The sequence below is a fragment of the Protopterus annectens genome, chromosome 2.part0, assembly GCF_019279795.1.
Source record: "Protopterus annectens isolate FY-2018-M chromosome 2.part0, PAN1.0, whole genome shotgun sequence".
In the NCBI taxonomy this organism is placed as follows: domain Eukaryota; kingdom Metazoa; phylum Chordata; order Ceratodontiformes; family Protopteridae; genus Protopterus; species Protopterus annectens.
The window spans coordinates 933,395,031-933,401,030 of NC_056728.1; positions in this window are offsets into that span (position 1 = coordinate 933,395,031).

Sequence of the window (6,000 nt, forward strand, 5' to 3'; positions counted from 1 at the left end):
GATAACTACCTTACAGTCTGGGCAAAAGGGGGGCATAGCTTGTAAACCTATGCCAACCTTTCCCAGGGGTGTGTGTGTGTGTGTGTGTGTGTGTGTGTGTGTGTGTGTGTGTGTGTGTGTGTGTAAATCAGTCCTCAAGGGGTGTGTGTGTGTGTCAGCTACTTGGGCAGGGACACAAAGGACTGGTTTGACAGAGAGGGTGCTGGAGGTCTTGGCTTGGTCACTCAGCTGAGATCTCGACTCTATAGCTGTGCCAGTGGGGAGTCTTAATGGGGATCTGGAGAAAGTGGGAGAAACCAGCCCCAGACTGACTGTGTGCTCTTGAGGGAAATTGCAATTGATGCAGAGATCTGTATCTGGAAATACTGTGTGTATACTTGTCATCCTCCCATGATATGTCCCCTACTGGTGCCAGTGGTGAGGAGTGAGGCTCCTTGATTACTGTTGCCAGTGGTGATGTGTCATATTTATTGGTTGGCAATGGTGGGATCATCCTGTCCACATACTAGGATTCAGTGGTGTGGATATTGAACTCTTGTAGCCTGTAAACAGTGGTCACTAAATAAGGTGCTTGTACTCTAAAAGCAGCCACACAGTGAACATTCAGAGTTTCATATCACAACAGTTTTATTTATTTCTTTTTTTGTTAGCTTAGTCAGGGAAAGCTGACCAGGATGTCGGCAGAGGAGTATGGCAAGCTGACAAGGGAGCCTGTTGGCTGAGATGTGCCATGCCCAAGGACTGTTGCATGCCAACGTGACTAAAGCAAAATGATTGTAGCCTTAGTCACAGCTGCATCACAGACCAACAACCATGGGGATGTACAACTCTCAGAAAATGGACAGTTCAGCATTTCCACAGAGGACTTAAAAATCCACCTGGAGTTAGAGACTTGAATTGGAGGCTAAACATTTGGTAATAGAATCTGCAGAGAGATGGAGACATCTAGAGGCTGAAGAAAATGGGAGACTGAGACATTTGGAGGCTGAAGAAAATGAGAGGGAGAGGCAACATGAAAAGGAAATGCTTACTCTTCGCCAGGATCATGGAGGTAATGGGGAAGGGAATAACCGAACCCCAGAAACATTAAAAGTCAGTAAATTTCTTCCACAATTTACATAGGGTGATAATTTTGATAGTTTTATTCATATGTTTGAAAGGGTATGTAAACAATATAATGTTGTCCAAGGGCTCTGGGTATGGTTCCTGACCCCCTTACTCCATGGTAAAGCTGTAACTGCTGTTTCTAAATTGTCTGATACTGATTGCTTAAATTATAATACTGTTAAAAATTGCTTATTTGAGTGTTTTAAGTTAACACCTGAAGCTTATAGAAAAAAAGTTTCAAGAGCATAGACACAAGGCATATAAAAGTGTGTGTGAATATATTGCTGAGTTAAGCACTTATTTTTATGGATGGGTGAGTGGGTGTCAGGTCACCACTTTTGAAGGGCTAGCAGACCTTTTGGTGAGGGAACAAGGCCTTAGCACTTTGCCAGAGGACATGAGAATCTGGTTAGCAGATAGAGAATGTAATACTGCAGATGAGTTGGGGAAAAAGGGAAACCTATACCTAGCAAGCAGGGCATCGCTGCACAGGAAAGAGATATCCGGTGCTGCACATAGCTCTAAGGGAACTAATGGTGGACAGTTTAAACCACCCCATCAGAGTCTGCTAGTAACAGAGGAAGCCACTAGTTCAGCACACAGGCATGACCAAGGTTTAAAAGTTTTAAATGCAACCAGTGGTGCCATGTAGCATATAAATGTCCACAGAGAAAAGGTGGGGAACAAAAGTTGGGAGAGCTAGTAAGTGGGAATGAGAGAGTGCCAGCAGTAAGTTGTCTGGAAACAACAAGGGTAACAAACTACCACAAGAGGTTATATCATGTCTTAGTAGATGGAAAACATGCCACCACCAAGCAAGAGACAACCTCTGACCAAACCATTGTGAAGCCTGCAATGGTTAAAGAGGAGCACTGCTTGCTTGGGCAGTCTACTCCAGTCAGAGCTTTATGAGGGATCTCATTCCAAATACCTTTGGCTAGGGTTCACCTTGACTGGGAGGGTGAAAAAGGAAGCAAGCAAGTAGGTGTGTTTCAGATATCCCTGCAGATGTCCTGATAGGGAATGATTTTGATAATGCAGTACCTTGTGGGCATGCACTTACACGCAGTCAGGCATGGAGGCAAACATGTGGGTCTGGTAGTACTTGAAGCCAGGACTGGTGAGGTGGCTACTTCAGGGAGGGAGCTACCCTGTAGCAGTGAGACTGAAGGTGAGCCACAGCTGTTTGTGGGTACTGATGTTCCCTTGGACAGAGTGACTGAAAGGGCAGAGGTGAGTAGTAGTACCCACGTTGACAGTGAGGCACCACTGTCAGAGGATACCAGACTCCCTGTGGAAGGGGAGCTGGGAAGGGTTACAAAGAGAGAATTGAGAGAGGCTCAGCTCTCAGACCCTACATTACAAGGCCTGAGGGAGATCGCTAGTGAGGCACCTGATTCTCAAGCAAAGGGGAAGTTTGTGTACTGGGACAAAGAGTTACTGTATACAAAGTGGACCCCTGAGGGAGGGCTAGAGAGTGAGAGAATACAACAGTTGCTAGTGCCCATAGCCAACTGTCTGGCACTTCTAGCCATAGCCCATGATATTCCCTTTGAAAGTCATATGGGCATAAAGCATACAAAGAGATGTATTATGCAGAGCTTCTATTGGTCTGGGATTTCCAGGGATGTAATAGGGTACTGCAGGACCTGTGAGGAGTGTCAAAAGGTAGGCAAGGCAGGAGGCAAGTTGTAAGCTCCTTTGATGCTTTTGCCTGTGAATGAGGAGCCATTTCAGAGAGTAGCTATTGATATTGTGGGGCCTCTGAGTACCCCAAATTCCACAGGGAAGAGGTACATCCTATTGGTAATAGAGTATGCTACTAGATACCCTGAGGCAGTGGCCCTGTCCTCCATTGAGGCAGAAAAGGTGGCAAATGCTTTGTTAGAAGTTTTCAGCAGGGTAGGTTTCCTAAAAGAAATACTGACTGACAGTGGTACCAATTTCATGTCAGACATGCTGGCTTGTCTCTGGAAGCACCACTGTGTGGTGAATAACCTAAAGATCACTTCCTATCATCCCCAGACTAATGCCTGGTGGAGGGATTAAACTCTACACTAAAGACCATGCTATGGGCATTTGCAGACCAGTTTAAGAGGGAGTGGGACAAATATTTGCCCCATCTGTTTGCTTAAAGAGAAGTGCCCCAGGAATCCACAGGTTTTTCACCCTTTGAGTTGCTGTATGGGCATAGGGTGACAGAACCTCTAGATTTGATTCAAGATGAGTGGGAGGGTGAATGTGAATCCCACAAGGAGTTTGTTGTGGAATATGTCCTAAATCTCTAGAAAAGGCTCAGGCAACTCATGGGCATGGCCCAGGAGAACCTGGCAGAAGCTCAACATCAGAAAAAGATGTGGTATGACAGGAATGCTCAAGCTAGAGAGCATGCTGTGGGTCAGCAGGTTATGGTTTTCATTCCTTTCAGAAATAAGCTGCAGGCAGCTTGGGAGGGATCCCTTCAAGGTAGTAAAGAAGGTCAGTGATGTTAACTACATGGTAGAATAGCTAGGCAGGAGGCAGGGACACAAATTATAACATGTTAACAAAATGAAACCTTACCATGATAGGGTGGCCCTGATGCTGAGTATTTGCACTAGGAGACATGAGGAGTCTGAGGGGGATCTATGACTACAGGGAGCCAGCCAGCAAAATCCCAATTTACTATGGTGGAGCCTAGGGTTGCAGGCATATGATAAGACAGTGCAACACTGTACTGGGGTTAAAATTGCAAAGGCAGCTGGACTCTCAAGACAGGAAATGGGATAATGTATTCCCAGATAGGCTCATCCCTGTCAGGCTCATCCCTGTCAAGCAATGTTTCTCAAGGGTCACTTGAAAAACTAGCTTGAGTCTTCGAGGGGGAAAGAAATGTCATGAAAGGAGATACCAGCCCAGCTCTCTGGAATTTTGTAAATAATTATATGTCATTTGTGAATATCAACATGATTCATATAAGAAGTTTGTGTTATGTATTAGAGCTATATGTCATATAAGATGGTTTGTATAGATGTGTGCTGAAGAGGCATTTTACAAAGTGCTGTTTGAAATGTAGCCACAGTGTACCCTACCAGAATAGAACAGAAATGTACATACATTATTGTAACTGTTTACATGTATATATTTTAACAGGAGAAACTGGAATACAGGAGGTTAACTTACAAAACTTCAGAATAGCAGCTGAAATTAAATTACTTTATGGCTAGACCATAAAAAAAAGATGCCTTTTGTGTTCAGTGCAGCCAGGAGAAACACTGTGTAAAATTAAGGAGCTTTCTGGATAGTCTTGAAAGTGTTTTATTGTTTTACGACATCCACCATTTGCCAAAGATTTGAGGAAAAGCCCTTGTCTATGTATTTTCACAGGTACATGCTAAAAACTGCCAGATTCCAGCAGTGGGGGGTTGCACCTGGGATAGAGTCAGATGAGAAGAAATTATGTCATTCTGCAAGCTATCCCATCAGTTATATTTGAAATATTAATTTAAGAAGTCTCTTAGACAGACTCAGCATTCTGTAGTCTGGATACAGACTCAGCATTCTGTAGTCTGGCTTAGACCTTACAAGAAGACCCATTCACCACACATTTGCCTTGCTCTGAGTAAGTAAGCCGAGAGAACAGTTTAATTCTCTTAGATATAGTCAGTAATATAGCAAAGCTTAATTTAGATGTTTTTCTTTATTTGAGACTGTCCTGCTATGTTTTGAATATGTCCTATGATTTTGAAATCTGATGTCACTATAAATATATATTAAGTATTGTCTTGTTCTTTTATTATTTATTATTAAATGCATTTTCATTGTAGCCAGTCTCTCTAGAGATATTTAAGTTCTGAGAGTACTTGCATATTTATTTGGTGACACTGTGGTCCACTCCTAATAGCTTTGCTCTTGGTCAAACTACCATTTGTATTAATAGTACCATTACACAGTAAGATTGGACTGCCTTTGTTAAGGGCCTTAAAGTAGCTGATAAGGAGTGACTGGTGGCAGTGATAACCACCTTATAGTCTGGGCAAAAGAGGGCATAGCTTGTAAACCTGTGCCAGCCTTTCCCAGGTAGGTGTGTGTGTGTGTGTGTGTGTGTGTGTGTGTGTGTGTGTGTGTGTGTGTGTGTGTGTGTGTGTGTGTGTATCAAAGCTCAAAGGGTGTGTGTGTGTCAGCTACTTGGATGGGGACAAGTAGTACTGGTTGTACAGAGAGGGTGCTGGGGGTCTTGGCTTGATCAGTCAGCTGAGATCTCAACTCTATAGCTGTTCCAGTGAGGAGTCTTATTGTGGATCTGGAGAAAGAGGGAGAAACCAACCCTGGACTGACTGTGGTCTTTGTGTGCTCTTAAGGAAAATTGCACTTGATGCAGAGAGCTTTACCTGGAAATACTGTGTGTGTACTTGTCATCATCCCATGCTACATCCTCCACTGTGCCAGTGATGAGGACTGAGATGCCTTGATTACTGTTTGCCAGTGGTGTGGTGTCATAGATATAAAAAGGTATTTGATGAAAGAAATGTGTGGACTGGGGGAGTGGAAAGTGTTAGTAGCATTAAATGTGATAAAAGGAAGGACCCAACCTTTTTGAAAATGTAATAAATGTCAATGAAAAGAGAGGGGAATATGCGATACTGAGGCCAGCTAAAGGCCTTTTTAATGTGGAGATGAAAAGTATTTAATACAGGACTGTGAAAAAAGATGCAGGCAATGCAGAGATAGGGGACACACAGCTATGAAGTGTGAACTGAAGTGTAGTGAATGTAATGTCCAAGGGCATTTTTACTTTGATTGTCCTATGTTACAGGACAAATGAATACATGAAGAAAATACTGAAAATAATAGCAAAGAGGATGAGATTGATAATTAAGATAAACACAATAAATTCTGAATAAATACTGTGTA